The following is a 21,325-nucleotide window of genomic DNA, read 5'->3' as shown; positions in this document are numbered from 1 at the left end:
GAGGGAATAGGCTGAATGGTACAGTGAAACATCTCTAAGGTTATCCGTCATGGAAATTTGTGAATTTTGATGCCAGGAGTTGTGCCTGGGCCTATAAATGAAATATTTAGACTATTAGATTTATACATATAGAAAAGATGGCTGCTCATATGCCTTTGTGAGCTATAAAACAGGATGTGTGCAACATCTGGGCTAGTTTCAGGCCCAGTGCCTCACCACATGTAACTAACTCATCTTTGTCACCTCACTGTCTACCTGTTTATCCATCACCGCCTTTTCCCTATCCTTGCCTATTTATGTACATTATGTTGTTTACTAATGCGCTCTTGTTCACTAGCTTATTGTGACAAATTTGGAAGCAAGCCACTAGATCAGAGAAATCATTAGTTGATATCAAATATCAGTCTACCAGGAACAGATAGGATTAGAATGTAAGAAAACAGGCACAGTATGAGAGAGGGAGAGAAGGGAGGGGAGGAAGGAAGGGGGTGGTGCAGTCCTATTGCGTGGGGAGAATAATTAAATGGAGAAGAAGGATTTCATAACAGCGGATTTCATAGCAAAAAGTTCAGCCACTGGGCAAGCCACTGTTCTCATCAAGTTCTTGAGATAGGTTGCTTTGGATTTCATAAACGTGTTGATTTTATCAAATACCTGCATTACACAGATGGCTGAAAATGTCCAAGCCTTCTTTGGTTCCTTTGGAAACCGGTTAATGCATTCAACACAATTTTTCAAGCACTTGCTACGTACTAGATGTTATTCTTGATTCTAGGGGTTCAGTGAACAGTAAATTAAGTGTCTACCTTAATTTAAGAGATTGAGTTTGTGTGTTGAGAGAGGAAAAGGTATTGAAAAGGGAGGTTGAGCAGATGATAAGCGAGTAAAACCAATAAAGATAAGTGCGGATTTGGACTTCTTTAAAAGAAATGTGGTAACGCTTGAGAGTGACTGGGAAAATCTGCTCTAACGTCGTCAGGAAAGGTTGGTTGGAAGAGGTCAGATTTGCACTGAGATGTGAAGGATAAGAAGGAGCCAGCAGAGGGAACAGTATGCATCTGCATGGGGAGGGATTGTGCTTCATTACACAAGTTTGGCTGCAGTGTCCTGGCAAGAGAGAGTAGTGAGAGAGAAGGTCACAAAGCAGGCAGGACCAGGGTGGGTAGAGCTTGCCGACTCTAAGAAGTATGAGTCTCATTCCCAATGCAATGAGAAGGCATTGTGAAGGGATCAAAGAAGGAGAGGGACGTGATCTGATTTATATTGTAACATCTCTCTGGTTGCTGGTCAGGGTGGAGTAGAAAGGGGCAAGTAGAAGCAAGAAGATCAGTTATGAAGCTAGTGGTAGCATTCTACATGAGGAGAAGGGAGGTGACCTGGCATAGAGTGGCGGTATTGGAGATGCGAGTGGTGGATGGGTTTGAGAGGTTTGGAGATAGAATCAACAAGACTTAAGGATAGATTTGGATGGGTGACATGAGAGAGTAGGAGAAACCATGCAGGACTCCTAGTGTGTTGCTAGGTGACGGGGTTGTACGGAATAGAGTTCTATTTTGGCCGTCGATTAGTTTGAGCTTCCTATTAGTCATCCAAATGGAGATAGATATCAAATGGCCAGCAGTGATTGAGAGACCTACATTCAGGGACAAGATCAGGGTCAGAGTTGTCTCAGCATAGAAATGATATATAATCTTATGGGACGTCTCGAATCACCTAGGGAGATTTTGTAGGGAGAGAAGAGAGACAGAGATCAGGCCCTGAGGAATAACAGAGTTAATAGATCAAGTGAGAGACCACGGAGTAGCCAGTGACATAGGAGGACTGGAAGAGCCAACAGACTCACAGGCTTAAAGCAGGATGGAATGATCAGTTCTACTGTAAGTTCTTGAGCAGTTGAGTTAGGTGAGAACACAGTACTCGTTGGGCTTTGTAGTATGGAGGATTCCTTTCGGCGGTGATCCTGTGGAGCCATTTTTAGAGGAGTGACTGAAAGCACAAATGAATTGACCTCCGGCATCCCCTGTAAGGTGCTTTCCTCTCTCTCTCCTCCACTTTACCTCCGTGGGAGAGGTGTCTCCTCCTTGCTCCAAGACTTCTTAGGCCTTTCTCTGTCACAGGACTACTGTATTGTAAAATGATTTTCTGTTGAAATTATTATTTTTTTGGATGGAGCAAAATTTATGCATTTTTTGGTATTTTCTAACATGATGCAGTTGCTCCATATATATGTTTTCTGAATTAATGAGTTGAGTATACGCAAATCTTGCTCGTTTGCTTGTATTATTTACTCCTGTGTTGTGTCAGACAGAGGCCAATGAAGAGCCTGGTTTTCCTGATTCTCAATCTGCTCCCTGTGCCTTCTGTAGCTGCAGCCTTGCCTGGGCTGAGAATGTCTTTGGCCCAGGATTGCCCCGCTGCCTCCCTCCTCCCCTCTCCGTCCCCTTTCCTTCTGTCCCCTCCTTCACCTCACCTGTTGCCAGGGATTGATTTGGAAGGCTCGCTTAGTCTAGTCCTTTCTTCTGTGACCCCTACGGAAATCATGTCTTACCTACTTCAGAAACCTCATCTCTTCCCCACCTCTGTGTTCTTTTGAAGTCACTGCAGTTACTCCATACATTTCGCCATTTCTGAAACGTTTATTTGCCCTATTGCATACTTAAGTAACCTAAAGGCCTTGTAACCACTGACCTTAGCGACCTCAAAAGGGTTCTATTTAGCGAGTTTTCTTTTTTTTTCCTTGGTAGTTCTTTTCCCACCAATGCTGTTCGGAAGTGTTTTTTTTTTTTTTCCTTCTACACTACTATTGCTTTGTTTTCTGCTTCATTATCCTCCTGTTGCAACACCCCAATTATGCTAGTTGCTGTGGAGATATTAAGTGTATTGCTATAATGGAGATTATTCCTTTAGGTAGAAGAAGAGAAGAGGAGGATGTAAATCTTGTTTTTGTGCAGATGTTTCCTAGTAACACAAATAACTAAGTGGTACTAGAGATTATGGAGCAGGAATGTCTGTATGGGGTTGGCCTATGTTTTCGGAAAGGATCGGTTTTCTTAATTAAAGAAAATATTAGTTTAAGCTTCTGTTCCTATTAGAGATTAATTTTATATGTTAATAATTTACTGTTCTTTAATTTATATTCTTTGTTTAATAGAATGTTGCCTCATAGGGTCAAAATCCTTTGTAGACTTTGTCTTTAAAAATTCATCTCTTAACGACTTTTGAAAACACTTTACTAAAGGAGATACATTTTAATATTGTTCATCTGATTTTTATTTCCTGAAATCTTGCAATTTTCTGTGGGCTTTATTTATTATAATCAAGGTGATTATGTGTCCTGGCTTGCCCAGGCTAGCCCTAGTGTATACTTGTTGTCTTGGCATAATTATTAGTAAGGCTGTCTTTCACTCTCAAAAGTGGCCTAGTTAGGATGTTAAATTATATGGTCACCTTAATTGAAGACCACATTTAATAGAAACTGAGAGAATGAAGTATTTTTTGTTTTAATCCACATAACTTTTATATAGAGATATAGATCTATATATAAAATATATGAATTATGTACATGCATACATACATACACACACAAATATGTATGTCTTATCTTCTACTTTTTCCAATTAAACTTATAGTTTAGAACTTGTCAAATGTCTTGATACAGTAGGAAAAAATATATATAGTCGTTAATTGTAAGGAAGTCCAAAGAATGTCTCATCTTCCTGATCTTCTCATGTTATATTTTCACTAACACTCATTTCACTGTAGTAATTCCTGATTCGGCTCCTCCTAAATGAGCAGAAGCTATTTTCGGGGGCAGGGGCGTGGGGGGTAGGAAGTATACTTTCCAAATGTGAGCTGTTCTGATTTGAAATGACTTCCCATATCTCAAGTTTGCTTTCCCTCTGCCTAGTAGACCTGCTTGCCTCCTTTACATTAGGTTTCCTGCCCACGACATGTGGAACAGGTGTGTCCTAGACTTCATCGCCTCATCTCTGTTAGCTCAGTTATTGATGCACCTGACAGTGGGACAGCAGCCGCTGGAGTAAGAAAGGGAAGGTCTTTTAAGTTCTCTGGACATCTTGAAGAGTGAACAAAAAGGCATTTTGATATTCAGTCTTGCATTCTAAAAATATGCACATTCTTTCGCCAACCCATTCTCCTTAATATCAAGTTTATTATTATAAAAACTATAAAAGTCACACTAAAATTTTTATAAGTGATCAGAAATTTAGGGGAAATTTTCTGGCAGGTTATACTCTGGAGCCAAGGGGACCTCAAAGTGGTTTTAAAGCGTTAGTGAATTACTAGTATTGGAGACCATCTTTTCAGGTTAAGCTCTAGAAAAGGGTCCTGGCACATCCTTCAGTATTTCGGGAAAATAAAAGTTGATGAAGGGGAAGGGCTTGGCAAGAACCAGCACGCACCTATTTTGTGTCAGAGTAGGTGTACCGTTGTAAACAAACAGACGTGGTCCTTCCCCTCATGGAACCTGCCACCTAATGTAGCAGACATCCAATCAAACCAAAGAAACAAGTGTATAACCACAGATTGTGAAAGTGAATCAGTAGTGCTGAGAGAGAGTAAGAGGAAGACCTATATTAGACCCATGCCAGGAAAGGATCCCTTTCAGAAAGGGACATTAAACTTGAGAAGTGAAGGATGAGAAGATGTAGTTGGAATCCAGCCAAAAAAAACCCCATGATGTTAGTGGTATATTAAGGTGAGACTCAGGTTAAGTAATTTGTTCAGGTAATTTAGCCAGTTTAGTAGCAAATATAAAGCTCTCGTGGGTTCCTCTCTCAGTGTTTCTCAACCTTTTTTCTTTTTTGTTATTGTCTTTTTAGACAGGTTTTTCTTAACCACTCCCTACCTCCTTTGAAATTTTAATGCCCTTTAATGCCCACAAAACAGTTTTTCAGTCTTAGAATATAAGTTTCCACCACTGAGAATGCATACTCTGTCAGTCATCTGTGGGGCTCATCTCAGAGCAATCAGAAATAGACTTTTATTGGGTTTAATATAGCGTCATTGGGTTTTCAACTTGATTTTAAGTTCCTTGAGGCTTAGACCATCTCTAGTAGGGACAACAGTAGTAATAGATGCCACTTACCATGACACTTTAAAAAAAAAAATCTTCCATGAGCTTGGGAGGGGTAGGATAAAAATCTTGGAAGTAGAGCATGAAAAATCCTTAAATAGTCTAGTTAGCCTAGTTTTATATTTCGATGAAAAAACTAAGATTACTAGGAAAATCAGTATTAATCAGTTTCTTTAACTCGATTTGGTGCCACTTCTAGGACATTCTTGGAAAGGACCAGATTCAGGAGTTCAGCTTTTATTCTATAGCCTGAAAGATTAGATGTGCACAAAGTTGCAATCTTAGGAGCATTAATTTGGCAGACTCTTCCCATACTTTTCTGAAACATGATGACAGTCATGACGGGATAAAAAGTGAAAATCTGATCATTGCTTCTCTGTTTCAGAGGTAGCACATTTGTCTACAAAGACAACTTTATAAGAATCGAGAAGAAAAGTGAACTAAAGATATAGAATACTAGTAACTTTTAAGAAAAGGAAATTAAGAGGGTAATAATAACTGTTCTTTATCACCAAAATTCTTTGTCATTAAAGTTTAAGGTTATACCTGTCTAAAGCGCATGGGTTTATTAAGGATAATTCATGTTACGTATTTTAGGTTGGGAGGAATGCAGGAATATGTTTGAAATCAGTGAAAGAAGTTATATTCTGGATCTTTTTCTATGAATCTCTGTGTTAATGTGTTTGTGAGAGAGAAATTTACATTAAGGTATTTCTAGTTATCTGGCAAATAGTCATGGAAACTGGAGTAAGGGGTAACTGTCTTAATGAATGACCTGTCTTATAATTTCCAGTTGTGCCTCAAAGACTTTTGGAGGTAGGCTCAGTCTCATCAAACCACTTTAAATTTTGCAGTGATTGCTTTTTATTGTTTCTTTGTCAACCACTAAGTCACATATACTATAGATATTAATTTTTTCCAAGATTCTTCATCCAATGGTATAATGTAAACCTACAGTTTCTCTCTCTTTTAATCTTTTTTGTTTTGTTTTCCTTCTTGACAAGTCAGTTGCCTTTAATAGGCGAGCAAGGAGAAGGAAAATTATGAAACAACAGCCAGAAGGATGAAATTTATAAAAGTTCTTTCTAAATGGCTTAGTAGAAAAAACGAAATAAAGGTAATATATGATATTAGTCCCCAGATTTCTTTTCTGTTCTTTTTTGCCTCGTTTGTACAAGCAGTTGAACCCCTTCCCTACTCTGCCATCATCCTTAAAGAAAATGAGGCTGAATTTTTGATGTACCCAAACCATACTTTTAAAATGCTATTTTGTAAAACAATCTTAGGGTGGCATACAGACTCACTTTTTATACTAGTAATTAATTAGCTGTTTTTGAAATCTAAGAATCCTCTGATCCTTTCCAACATGAAACTTAAAAGAAGGAAATATTGACAAAAATTATTTTTTTGGAATCACTTGTCCTCAAAAACATTTTTATTCATTTAAATGAAATTTGATTATATTCTAAAGAGAATTCGGATTGACTCTTTAAACATAACCAGAATTTAACAAATATAGCTGTCTGATGAGCAGGCTTTATTATTGACTATTTGACGTGTGTCACCAGTAAATATTGTGTGTGGAAACGGAAGCAGTGGAAGTGGTGTGGTGTCAGCTGTGAATTGTCATGGACACAGTTGTCAATGAGAAGCAGAACAAGCTAAGAGTGTGACTGCAACGGGAAATTGGAGGTGGGGCTCCAGAGTCCTTCGGGCCTGCCTCCATTTGAGGGTGCTTCCACAGGAAGAGGCTCAAAGATCCCACACCCTTTGGGTTAGGACTGAAGAGCAAAATTATTGTGCAGTGGAGTGCTACTTTACGAAAGGTGTTCAGGGTGACCAACCACAGGTTCCATGTGCAGTTACAAACTGCAGATGTAATTCGCAGAAGCCTTAAGAAGGCTGTTTGAAATTGAAGTGTTTTAATTTAAAATCACAGCATAAAACTTACACGGAATTTTGCAAATGGTGGAAAAATATCTTCTGAGACCTGGTTGTTATTTCTGTATTCAAATTTCTGTGTTATTGGCAGATATATCTCATGTTAGCTGCATCTTCTTAGCTGAGAGCGAGGCTCTTGATAGCATAGTTTCTTGAGGTTACACAGCTTGGAAACTCTTCTCTTAGGGGGCTCTAGTAAAGTGTGTCTTTGGCTTTGAGAATGTTCTTAAGGGATGTCATAAAGATGTCATTTTGGAACCAAAGCAAGTCTTAGGTATAGTTTCATCAGTGTGTAATTTTGCAGAGGGCACAATACAGATTTGTGCTAGGCTCCCTCCCTGTATGAGCTTATGCTGCATGCTGAATGAAGCCTTTACTTTCAGCAGGAATAAGGTGTGCCCTGCCATTTGGTATACAAAGCATTGCCTTCATGTCTGTTGGAATAAATATGTACATAAAATATAAAAACCTGTGAGGGCAGTGATGGAGTTACAGATCTAAACACGTTATACCACAAAATGTAGTTCTGCCTCGACCACAGATGTTGTTACATCAACATTTAGCAGTGTTTAGGATGCTCTCTACATTTAGAAGACTTAAGTGCTTTTGAATTATAAGACAAATTTAGATCAGCGGTTGTGCTTGAGCAAATTTTTGTTGTTCTTAAAGGACATAACTGAGCCATTTTGCCATTAATGTTCAAGTGTTGCTTTATAGCTTAAATCACAATATTTGGAGCATTTCTTATTTTTGAAAAGATTATTGCAGTCTTAAATACGAATGAGTTTATAGGTAATTCTGAGAAGTACTTTTTTGTAAATTAATAGGCTTTATTTTTCGGAGCAGTTTTAGGTTTATAGAAAAATTGAGCAGAAAGTAGAGTTCCCATATGCCATGTCACCTCATCCCCTAGTTTCCCTATTATTAGCATCTTGCATTAGTATGGTACATTTGTTACAATTGATGAGCCAATATTGATACATTAACTAAATTCCTTGGTTTACACTAGGGTTAACTCTGTGTACATTCCATGGGTTTTGACAAATGTATGACATATATCCACCACTACAGTATCACATAGAATAGTTTTACTACCCTAAAAACACCCTAGGCTTCCCCTATTCATCCCTCCCTTCCTCTGTCTCACCCCTTGGCAAACACTGATTTTTTTTACTGTCTCTGTAGTTTTGCCTTTTCCAGAATGCCAGATACTTGGAATCATATAGTATGTAGCCTTTTCAGATTGGCTTCTTTTACTTAACAGTTTGCATAAAGTTCCCCCTTTTTTTTTTTTGTAACTTGAGATAGTTCATTTCTTTTTATCATTGAATAATATTTTATTGCATAATATATAATGGTTCATTTATCAGCTTACTTGTTTAAGGATATCTTGTTTGCCTCCAATTTGTGACAATTATGAATAAACTTGCTACAAACATCTGTGTGTGTATTTGTGCAGATATGTTTATCCTTTGGGTAAATATCAAGGAACATATGATAAGAGCATGTTTAGTTTTACTGTCTTCCAAAGTGGCTGTGTCGTTTTCCATGTCCAGCAGCAATGAATGAGAATTCCTCTTGCTCCACATCCTCATCAGCATTTGGTGTTGTCAGTGTTCCAGATTTCAGTCATTCTAATAGGTGTGTAGTGATATCTCATTGTTGTTTTAATTTGCATTTCTGTGTGACATATGATGTGAAGCATCTTTGTGTATACTTATTTGCCATCTGTATATCTTCTTTGGTGAAATCTGTTGAGGTCTTTGCCCCATGTTAATCGGGTTGTTTGTTTTCCTGTTGTTGAGTTTTAAGAGTTCTTTGTGTATTTTTGATCATAGTCCTTTATCAGATGTGTCTTTTGCAAATATTTTCTCTCAGTCCATTGCTTATTCTCTCGACATTGTCTTTCACAGAACACAAGTTTTTAATTTTAGTGAAGTCTAACTTATCACTTCTTTCTTTCTTGGATCATACTCTTGGTATTATATCTAAAAAGTCACCTCCATACCCAGGGTTAATTGGTTTTCTCCTATGTTGTCTTCTAGAACTTTTATACTTTTGCATTTTGCATTTAGGGCTCTGATCTATTTTGAGTTATTTTTTTGTGAAGGGTATAAAATCTGTGTCTAGATTCTTTTTTTGCATGTGGATGTCCAGTTGTTCTATTACCACTTATTGAAAAGACTATCTTTGCTCCAGTGTATTTTCATTGCTCCTTTGTCCAAGACCAGTTGACTTTATTTATGTGGGTCTCTTTCTGGGCCCTCTATTCTTTTCCATTGACTTGTTTGTCTATTCTTTCACCAATGCTAGTTTGTCTTGATTACTGTAGCTTTATAGTAAGTCTTGAAGCCAGGTAGTTTCAAACTTTGACTTTGTCCTTCAAAATCAAATTGAGTATTCTAGGTATTTTGCCTTTCCGTATAAACTTTAGAATAAGATTGTCAATATCCACAAACTAACTTGCTGGGATTTTTGATTGGAATTGCATTCATTCTGTGGTTCAAGTTAGGAATAACTGACATCTTGACAATACTGAGTCTCCCTGTTCATGAACATGGAATCTCTTTCCATTTATTTAGTTCTATTTTATATCTTTCACCAGAGTTTTATAGTTTTTCTCATATAGAACTTTTGTTGTCATTGTCAGATTTATACCTAAGCGTTTTATTTTGGGGGGCTGCTAATGTAAATAGGATTGTGTTTTAAATTTCAAATTTTACTTGTTCATTGCTGATTTACAAGAAATTGATCAACTTTTGTATATTAAACTTGTATCCTGCAATATTGCTGTAATTTCTTATTAGTTCCAAGAGGTTTTTCTTCTCAGTTCTTTTAGATTTTTTACATAGATGATCATGTTGTCTATGAACGGACAGTTTTATTTCTTCCTTCCCAATCTGTATGCCTTTTATTTCCTTTTCTTATTGCATTAGCTTGGATTTTCAGCTTCATGTTAAAAGGCAGTAGAGAGAGGGAACATCCTTGCCTTGTTTCAGATCTTAGTGGTAAAGCTGTGAGCTTCTCAACATTATGTATGATAATAGCGGTAGGTTTTCTAGATATTCTTTATCAAGTTGAGAAAGTTACTCCCTTTCTTTCCAATTGTTTGTTTGTTTAGAAATGTGATAGAAAACTGGGATTATTTACTATCCGTAAACCGTTCTGTGAGGATGAATAAGAATTATTTTTTACTTTTCCCTATAGCAAGCTTTAGACACTTTAGGGTGTGGAGGGAATACCTCAAAGGTTCTTTTGCCATGTGCTAACCCTCATCTGTCTCTTAAGAGTGCCGCATTCTGAGATCAAGGCAGCATCTTAGGATCGTGCTCTGAAAGCAAGTGGAGAGTAGTGTGATTATTGACAATGGCATTCATAATGTTTACTCCTTAAACTTCTCCTTTCTGTATCCTGAGGTATAACCTCTGATCACGCATGACTTAGAAACTCAAGATAAAAGCATGTGGCTGATTTATTTACTAGGTCAACATCATCATTCATTTTGTAACAGTGCATTGGAGCCTGAGCAACACCTCTGATTCCACCAGCAGGACCTCGGGTTACATCTTGCTGCTCACCTCTCGCCCCTACCCCCAAAACGTGTTCATCATCCTGGGAATCTGGGTGCTTTGCTTAATCGTCCTTTATTTTGCTCAACATTCAGTTGCACAAACTTCTAGTGTGCCCCTCATCTCACTGCATTCTTTCTTCTTCCTCTTTTCCAGTTATTTTTAGTACTTTAATTGTTCCTTATTCGGACACCGAATAGCTCTTGGAGGTCCTTAGAGTTTACTTTCTTGACTCTCATTTTGTTCTCTGAACATTGTTCTTTCTCCAAGACTTAAAATACCTTGAAAGACGATGCTTTGCAAAATAGAAGATTATGTAAATGTACCCATATGTAATTTGCTTTCAGACTGCTTAGAAGGAATGTTGGAAATCTGTTGGGTGAGGATGTCTGAGATGGATAATGATGCACAAGGTAAACTCTTGTACAAAAGAGTTAAAGTAAATACAAAATACTGATTTTCTAAAACAAGTTTCTCACAAGGGAAGCAAACTGCTAACTAGAGAGGAGGCCAGAGTAAGCAAGCTCTTAGAAATCTTAGGACAAGGATAGCAAAAGATTAGGAGAGAGAAAAATAAAAAAAACTGAGTAAGTTGATTATAGATCCAAGAGATTTGAATGGCTGGGCATCTGAAGGAGAATCCTAAACAAAAGCTGGAGAGTTAGCGAAATTTAGCTCTATCTAGATTAATCAGGCATGGCTAGTCTGCTCATACTTTTAACCTACTCAGGTGTATATACTGTAGGATCTTTGCAGTTTTTATTATAACACTTATGTATATCTCTGACTCCCAACAAATGTCCTCTCTCCTTGACCATAGGTGAATTCTCTCAGGAAGCCCTCTTTCTAATAATACTCCCCCTCCAGAATTTGTTTCTATCTTGATTCATATTTGTCTAGTTTCATTTTTACTTCAATTTTCATTTTTATTTTCAAAGAGAAGATTTTATTTGAGCAAAAGTAATAATCATAGTAAATATGTACATTTTACTTTAATTTTATAAACTATATAATTATGCTATATTTACCCAGAGAGGCTAACTTTTTTGCTACCTGGTGGTCTATCACCACAAATGACATCTTGCTAAAAAGAAAACTTTTAAGTTTCTAGGACAGAATATTTTTATTTGCTTACCCCACATACAGTGACCAAAATGAAAAATGAGGTTTACTATTTTTATCGTTAGTACATGATGATATTAAACAGACTGTGTGCTTATCATGACAAACTTTTTTTTAGAGACTATTAATACAGTAGCTGATACTTGGAAATTTGTGTTAGGAGTTTTAGACTCATGTTCTCTTTAACTTTTTAGTAATAATAACTCATGTTTATTTTAGAAAATTTTAACCCTGTATAAGCAATAGGAAAATTTAAGTCATCTATACATCTACCACCTGTTAACATTTTGCATTATCTTTCCAGCATGTTTTGCTTATACATACAGCTTTAAAAAAAAAAAAGAATAAATAGGGCCATACACATATCATTGTTTTGTATTCTTGACTATATCATGAAGCTCTTGTCCCTCCCTGCTAAACATGGTAAAGAAGTATTTCAGTATTCCATTGTATCCATCTATCACAATTTATTTAAGTAGTCCCCTATTGTTGGACACTTAGTCATTTCCAGTTTTTCACTATTATTAATGTCAGAGACTCTGAGCTACGTTATTAGGGTGTTTTAAAATATTAGAAATGTATTTTACAATAGTCCTGCAGATCAACTTGATGATTTTGTTTTTGATTTTTTGGTTTTCGTATTTTTTTTTAGCCAATTTCCTACATAAAACATGGCATCCCACTTTTTTGATTTGGGTTTCTTTGCTCACTGGTGAGGTTAAACACTTTCTCATTTTCAATGTTAAAATATAAAGGGTTATTTCTTTTTGTCACTGAAGGTCTGAAAGCATTTTATAAAATTAAATAATTATTTAGGTTTTACTGTTATACTATGTGACCTTCTTGTCATTTCTTATGACTTTTACTCTAAGGAGTTTCAGGAGTTCAGATGTAACAATAACAACTTTGTGGCATGAAGGAAAGAACCTGATTGGCAATTGTTTCTTTATGGAAGACCTCACAGAAAAACTGTAGAAAGCAGAGGTTGCCAGACACAGGGCTTTTTAATCTGTTGTTCAACCATCCTATGTGGGCTTAAAGAAAAATCCTATTTCTGAGATATTTTTAATGCAGCCTGTATTAGAGGAAAGTACAGAGTGATCTTTCAAGATAGTTTAAATTTACAAGTCTATAATTAGAAAGCACCGTTCGAGTTCTCATGATACAGTTTTGCTCTTAAAGCAGCCATCTAAACTAGTGGGTCATTTTCCCCTGCTCCTCTTCTCCTTCCTCCTCATTCACATCTGCCATATGTACATCCAAGGACTCTGCTTCTGAAAAAATCTTCAAGGCTTCGAACTTGTGGGTTTTATAATATTATAAAGTACTTCCCTTTTCCCTCTATGTGAGATTACTTCAGTGCCTTTATCTCACTTGCAAGGAGCTACATGGGCTTTTAGGAACACAGCTGGCTATCTTATAAAGAGGAAGTCAGTGGGGAAGAAAACTTCTGACTGTGTATAGGAAGACAGCAGAAAAAGTAACAAAAATGGTCCCTTCCCTCATGGGGTGTACTGTCTGACAGAAAAGATATCAGTTCATCTTTACCAATAGTTGATTAAATCATTATAATTAGCAAACTGTTACAATGGAGAAAAAGTGTGAAGTAATGTGGAGCAGTCGAAGGGGGCTCTAATCTAGTCTGGACGAGTTAAGAGAGGCTTCTTTAAACATGAAAGTGATGTTTGTCCAAGATGCTTAGGGGTTAATTATACACACCATCCTTTACTCTTCTTTCTTGTAGAATGCTACATTTAGTGCCTGTGGACTGCAAGTAAAGAAATATATTTCCACTCTCTTTTGGCAGCTATAGTAATACCCCACAAGTATTAAAATGAAAATATATTGCTACAGTTTACAACTTTAAGATTAACACTGTTTCATCTGAAGAAAAACTTTAAAAATTAGCCTTAAGAACAGCATGCTTTCCTTGTTGGAATGAAAGAGATGACAAATCTCTGGGACATTAGCTTATCCAGAGACCTGTGAAATAGCCATGAAGTTCAGCTGTATTATATCTTCCATGTATGGTACAGGAACATCCAAAGAAGCAAAGGTCTCTTTTTAGCTAAGATTTGCTCTCTAATAACTAGTCTTTAAAAATAAAAATCCATCTGTTTTCCAAATTAGAATAAAATGTGCCTTAACCACAATAGCTTTCATAATTTGGAAAAGCTCCACACTTAACTGTTAAGTAGAGCCTGAGATGACTGTGACAAATAGGAATATTCTTCTAAATTGTTTAATCCCCCAAGATGATTATGGCTGTTCTTTTGCCAAACAATGACTCTCAAGTCCATTAGACTTAAAAACAGATACTTCTGGGGGAAGTTCCTTTTCAATGCATCAGGTTTGCTTAGTGTTTTTATGTGGCTGCATTTTGGCCATGTCCTGATGTTAGAGAATTTGTTCCACAAATTTAGAACTGTCTTTCCTTGGCCCTTATCAGACGCATGGCTGAGGGAAATGGAAGTACAGGGTGGGTGTCTGGAGCAGTTGTGTCCCTCAAGCGAGCCAGACCATCCGAGCTGCTTGTTTATATCGCGTTGCCTTGGCTTCCTCCCAAAGATACGCTAGAGAGTTATGCTTTGGAATTTATTGAGGGACACAATGAAAAACTGTCCTATGACATCACACGGTGGTCTGCCTGGTCTGTGCTCTTGCTCATTGCCTCTTGTGTGCAGACCTGAAGTGACCATATTAGAGCTAAGTGTCAAGAAAAGCGTTTTCTCTCTGGGGTACAAAACATGGTTTTCTGTTCCCCTTTCTCCAAACACATAGATATGGAGATACATACGCACCCTCTGTGTTTAGAAAATTGGTTTCTTCTCTCTCTTATTGTTGCTACAAAGTTGTTGAGAGCCAAATAGTCATTTTGTAAGACTTAACTAATATACTCTATTACCCCTGCTCTCTTTGTCTCTATTTTAGTCATTTAACAGATGTGGATAATGCATACTATATACAAGGTGCTATTTTTAAGCTTTCTATAAATATTATATCCTTCAATCCTCTTGAGGATCCTCAGAAGTTAGTACTGTAGTTACCCCTATTTATAGATGAGAAAACCGAGGCACAAGGGGGTTAAGTGGTGTGCCTGGAGTCACATAGGTGCTAAGTGTGACGTTGAGTTTCAGAATCCATGCTGACAGCCCTGATTCCCTATCAAGAGCAGGTGGAACAAGATCCCTCCCTCTTGTGATCAGTACTCCTGATCTTTACTTACCAGGCTCTCTGATTCTACAATGCTCTTCTCATAGTCGTATTTTTAAGTTATATCATTTACTTTATTCCTTTTTGAAGTCATGCATGGTACATATTCTTCAGATTAAATCATGAACTTCCGTTGACAGTTTTTAAAATGGATCCTTTCTTAACATGACACAAAATTAGGATATATACACAAAGAGTTTTTGGACCAGTAAATATGAATTTGCATTCTACCATGTACCCTGGTTTTGTTTTTTTTGTTTTTTTCATTCTTCGTTTTGGCAAGGGCACACATTTTAAGTTTGACTAAATGAAAAGCACCATGTTTAGCTTTGTATTTGATTGAAGTTTGTGAGCTGGCTACATTATTAGTATTATTAATACTGTGCTGCAAATGATTATAATCGTCATAGACTTAAGTTACAGCCCAAGAGCAGCTATCTCTTCTGTAATTTGACTTGTGCTTGCTACCTAAGAAATAAAATGTTACTGTTTTTGAGCTATTTTAACTTTCAGCTTCTACCAGTTTGACAGTCTTCGCTTGTTTCTGTATATGGCTCTGTGTAGGTACTTGAAAAGCACTGGACCTTTGGGATGCATCTCCTTGAGAAATCTCTATTAGCCCAGTTCTTACTTGATTTAGCAGGTATTTATCTAAGCTAACTTAACTCAACTTTATAAAGACGTCTTTCATTTAGAGCATAATGTTGTCAGGGTTCACCCGCGTTGTCGCATGTGTCACTGTTCCATTCCTTTTTATTGCCAAATATTTTACTTACAGATACCCCACATTTTGTTTATCCATTCATCAGTTGATGCCCATTTGGACTCTTTCCACTTTTTGGCTAATATGAATAGTGCTACAATGAATATTTGCATACAGGTTTTTGTGTGGACGAATGTTTTCATTTTGGGGAGGTATATACCTAGGAGTGACACATTATTTCTCAAGTCTCTTCTAATGGTTGAGTATTATTTGGTGAAAGTAGAAGCTCAATTGAAAATCAGTTTCTGGTTGCAGAAGGGTATATAGATCCTGTAATTGTTAAACATATATTTAATGAAATTTGTTAACCAGTTGTGTGTGTGTGTGGGGGGGTGTGTGTGTGTGCACGTGTGCGTGTGTGCGCCCGCGCACATCAAAGTACAGTTCGGTAGTAGATCTCAGCATGTACTCTTAGGATATTCATATTGTGATTTTATAAACTCTAGACCTCCGGACAGTGGCATACGTTCACTTCCACCCACAAGCCAAATTTCAGCTGCTTAAAGCCATTAAAAGGGAGCGGAGGGATAAATAGGCAGAGCACGGAGGATTTTTAGGGCAATGAAACTGTTCTCTATGATACTATAGTGACAGGTGCATGTCATTATAAACCTGTCCAACCCCATGGAATGTACACACCAAGAGTGCACCCTAATATAAACTATGTGAGACTGGGTAATAATGCGTCAGTGTAGGTTCCTCGATGATAACAAATGTACCTTTCTGTGGGGAGATGTTGGTAATGGAGAAGACTACGCATGTGTCGGGGCAGGGGGAATATGGGAAATCTCTGTACTTTCTGCTCATTTCGCTGTGAATCTAAAATGGCTCTAAAAAATAAAGTCTATTTTAAAAATCCATTAAAAGATCACAGCAACTGTGTATATTTCAGAGGGAATCGTCTGTCATTTTGTTTGACAGCGTCTGACCGTATACTGCACCACAGGCAGTTTCCGTAACACTTGGTTTGCCCTGTATGTAGACAGTCCCTCTCCTTGGCCTGCAAAGCCCTTGGTCACCTGGCCTCTGCCTTCTTCTGCACTTTTTTACTCCTATATCAAAGTGCTCCAGTAGTGCTTGCTTTTTTGTTCTTTAAACCCACCGGGTTCATTCTTGCCTGAGGGTGTTTGAACCAGCAGCTCCCCTAGCCTGGAGTGCTGTTTTTAAACCTGCCTGGCTGCCCTGCCCCATTATTATTAAGTCTTAACTTAAATATCATTCCCTTAGAGAGAGTCCTTGACCGCCTGCTCTAACTCAGCCCCATCAGCCTTGCTCTAATGTTGACTTACTTATCCGAGTGACATTTATCACAGTCTTCTTATTTATCTGTTAGTTTGTTCCTGTGTTAGAATGCAGGCATCACAAGGGATGGGAATCTGCCTGCACTGCACCCCCTCTGAACAGAGTGAGTCAGTTATTAAGTAAATGTTCATGGAAAGGATGGCCAAGTTGCTTTTCTCCTCCTGAGAATGCTGGTACCTGTTAGAGCCAGCATTTTCCTGGGCATAGTATCAGAGAACTCTTCATTTCACCTCCACTCTCAGGAAGCCAACAAAACGTAACAACAAAGCATCATCCTTTAACCTCTCTTTTTTTTTTTTTTTTTAAAACCTTTTAGAGCTGTCGTCCTCTGCCCCATATCACTCTTCACGGAAAGGATCTGCCACGAGACCGGGAGTGTTGACTGCTATAAGGACCAAGGTGGGAGTCGCTGTGGGCCATCTGCACGCAGGGGGTTTGGTGCTTCCTGGCACTATGTCAGAACTATAATTTGCATCAGCAGGAGCTTGGCTGCCTCCCAGTTGTCCTGCAACGTCTCTGCTAGCTTCTCTTTCCCATTTAAGACATTTATTTCATAAACTCCACAGGAATTTCTATTTTATTCTCAGGAGAGTGTTAGATTTCAAGCTGTTTCAGGTGAATGGATGTTTCCTCACTCTTTGCATGTTGTCTTAAATGCCAGCAAGAAAAATTGACATGACACCAAAATTTCCTAACCTTTTTCCATGACTGCAGAGACAGCACGCAGAAACTGCCTCAGCCGTGCATTAAGAAAAGTTTGTGGCATTAAAAATCTTCAGAGAAACATCCATCAGCTGTGCACCTATTAAGCAGTGTTGCTGCAATTATTGCTAGCCAAGTTGTCCTTTTGTAGTTATGTAAACCAAAGATAAAGCGGGGCAGAGGGTAGTTACGCCCACTCCATACCTGCCTGGGAGCAGGGAGGTTTTGTCTTTTGTGATTGATTTTGTGCCGGTCAGTTCATTGTCTATACCAATTTGAACTTAATTTCACTGATAATTTTATTTTTGAAAATAACAGTAGCAAATGCAAAATATTTTCTCTCTCTTCTCTACATCTATGGGCACCTTACACCTGGGACTCATTTGATTCCCATGATAGCCTTTTTTCTTATTGCTAATTAGTGAGGTGTTTGCCCAGACTTCAGCCCTAAAATGGATTCTAGGGCCATGTAATCCCAAATTAATTAAAAATAAATTTTTTGAATATTTAAGAGTCGCTGTTCAGCACAGCATTCTATAGGCTTATTTGTTTGTCTCTTGTAAAATTCAAAATAATTCTAGGAATGTTGCTAAGTTTTGAATGCCTTTATTGGGCCGATACTGGGAATGACAACTATTTCTGAATATTTGTCCTCGATGATATATCTCCCTTCGTCTGGCAGTGTCTGTCCCATTGAAGCTGGGTAAAGAAAAGACTTCATTTATTCAACAGATACTTACTGAACAATTTGTGTGTGCCAGACACTTTTTTCAGTTTTGCAAACAAGGCAGAGAACAAAACAAAGTCCCTGCTTTCTTAGAGCTTCAAAAAAAAAAACCCTCCCAAATATTCTCAGCAAACGAATGGGAGAAGGGAGGTGCAGAGAACTTGACTCACTCTGAGGTGTCCTGGGGAAACCCCCTTCAAGATGGCAGACAGACACAAGACGAAAAGAAGATTGTGGGAACCTGATTTGGAAAATACGATAGAAGCAATCTTATGCTGTTTTCATCACTGCAGCACAATAGAAACTTATAAAAACAACCAACCAAAAAGATGCCCAGTTGATATAACTTGGGTCTAGAAAAGAAAGAGGGAATACTCTGCAAGGGTACCATTTTGATACATTTTTTTCAAGGTCACAGCTTCCGCCCAAATTCTGCCTGAACCATCCCATCCCAGCATCTGTGGTCAATGTCTAATGCATCCTTTTGGTTTCTGTGTGCACAGATAAGCAAATTCATATTTGCCCCTTTGTAAAGTAAAAGATAGCCAACTATACTTCTCTATAATGTATGTTTTTTTTTTTCCTAGTATATATAGGAGAGTTTAACATGTCAGTACTAAGAGCTTCTTCATTTTTTTTTTTTTCTCAACAGTTACAGAGTAGTCCATTGTATGGATGTACCACAATTTAAATAGTGACCTATTGATAGACATTTGGGTTGTGGCCAATCCTTTACTCTTAAACAATGCTGCAGTAAATAACTTTGTATATGGGTTATTCTGCATGGAGGCAGTTATATCTGTATAAATTTGCAAAATAGAATTTCAGATCTATTAAGAATATACACAATAAGATGTGTGTATAATTTTGATAGATGTTGTCAAATTGCATCCCAGTTGGAAAGGTTTCTTATTTTCACCATTGTTTGGAATTAACTGTTATCAGGGTCTGGATTTTTTTCCAACCTGGAAGGTTAAATGGTGTCTTACGAGTAGTTTCAATATAAAAATACTATTGCTTGAGAATTTTCAGTGGTATTTTTTTAAAAGAAAAAAAAATGCTCAGAAAACTAAACAGGACTAGAATTCAGTTGTTTTTATTATGCAAGAGGACTACTAAAGGCCATCTTAGATCTTCTATTATATAATTTAAAACATTTTTCCTTATTAAAAATGCTACATTTTAAATACTGAAAACACACTGGATAAAAATGCTTCTCAGGCTCATAATGTACCTACGTAAGGCCTTTCTCCTATAATTTGTCTTATAGCTAATTGAAATAGGACAGTCTACAAAGATGAGGTATCACAGAAGGCCTGAGCCTGCTCTCCTTAGAAAGACCCGCTTGCAAGGTTGGCTGGCCCTTGGCTGGTGTCTGGGGACCTAGGTTTGGAAGGGGTTCCCACTATAATGGCTCACTGTGCCAGAACTGTTTGTGCAATATGGTTCGTGTTGAATACCTGCTTGCGTTCCAGGAGGAATTTGGGTACTTGCCGGGCAGTAGGTGTCTATGTGACCAGCCCCAGTAAAAACCCCCAGGCACTGAGTCACTAATGAGCTTTCCTGGCAGACAGCATGTCACAGATGTCACAGCTCACTGCCGGTAGTTGAGCCTGGCTTGTGTGACTCCACTGGGAAAGAAAGGACCTCGGCAGCTCACTCCTAGTCTCCTCTGCACTTGGCTCCATGAGGCTTATTCCTTTGTTGATTTTGCTTTTGTTTTTTTTGCTATAACACATCATAGCCACACATACAACTGTATGCGGGGTCCTGCGAGTCTTCTGGTGAATCAGAGAACTGGAAGTGGTCTTGGCGACCCTGAAACAATCAGCTTTGCAAAGATTTTAATATCCCGTCTGCAGTGTTAATTGTGACACAAATATTTTTAGCATGCAATTAATTGACCTTTGGCATTATATCTTGACTTGTAGTCTGTGTCCTATTGTAAAATGTGTAATCTTTTCGATTTCTGAAAGTGATTTAGCATTTGCTATGGATGGAGACGACAAGAAGGCTGCCCGATATGTTTAGTGGTGAATCCACAACTGGTTCTTCGGCCCTCCTGGTGTCTATATTTAGGTTTAAAAGCTTCTTGCTTTAATTTTCTATAATTCAATTATTAAATGAATGGATTTTCTCAAATTCCTTTGGATTCATAACCACAGAATGTAGTTAGGCGGTCTGATTTCTAAGTATGCTCTGTGCCTGAAGCTTATCTGCAAATAAATTGTGCTAGAAATTTCACTCAGGACAGCAGATCTTTGTCCAAATAGGACATAAGGCCCAAAGATTTTGAAATAAAGCTTTATTTTGTACAATTGTATATTAGCATCTCATTTAAAAATTTTAAATATTCAAACAGAAAACTGATAAATAGAAAACTATGAAAGATCTATTTGTTTAAGCTGCTTTGCCTAAAGAAATTAGATGGCAGCTAAAGAGAAGCATTTATATTTATATGGTTTGAAATGTTATATATAGTCCAGAGTAGACATTGTGACAGCTACTGTTCTTTATATATAGTATTCATTTAATTTTCATAGCAACCTTATGAAGTAGCTGCAATTAACTTCACTTTGAGACACACAGGATTTAAGCGACTTGCCCAAAGTTAAGTGATTTGCTAGAATGAGGTAGAACTAGAATTTGAGTGCAGCTCACCTCTCTACATAGGCTGAGTTCATAGCCACTCTACTTTCCTGGGTCAGATGGTAGCATCTCACTGGTGCTATGGAAAGTCAATTAAATGAAGACTCTTATACATTTACCCTTGGGTATAGGGATGATCTGATCATTTTTCTGCTGAATGTAAGAAATCCTTATCTTTTTGGTTTCTAAGTTTCAGCAATTGTAAGTGGGGTCCTTACAAAACACAAACTGAGCATGTCACT

The 21,325-nt window shown here is 37.7% G+C and overlaps 1 protein-coding gene across 4 annotated transcripts in view; it reads left to right on the top strand.

Annotated features, from left to right (window-relative positions):
* SGMS2 (sphingomyelin synthase 2) overlaps positions 1 to 21,325 on the top strand; it is a 73,710-nt gene that overhangs the window by 10,762 nt on the left and 41,623 nt on the right. For 2 of the 4 annotated variants that reach the window (XM_011361462.2, XM_023531360.1), the window contains one exon: positions 17,322 to 17,404. The exons of the other annotated variants lie outside the window; for them this stretch is intronic. The gene's annotated coding sequence lies outside the window, so the exon portion shown is untranslated. The remainder of the gene's footprint in view (positions 1 to 17,321; positions 17,405 to 21,325) is intronic. 4 annotated transcript variants of the gene reach the window in all.

This window comes from Pteropus vampyrus, unplaced genomic scaffold (genome assembly GCF_000151845.1).
Source record: "Pteropus vampyrus isolate Shadow unplaced genomic scaffold, Pvam_2.0 Scaffold67, whole genome shotgun sequence".
Taxonomy (NCBI): domain Eukaryota; kingdom Metazoa; phylum Chordata; class Mammalia; order Chiroptera; family Pteropodidae; genus Pteropus; species Pteropus vampyrus.
This window is presented reverse-complemented; position numbering and strand designations above follow the sequence as displayed.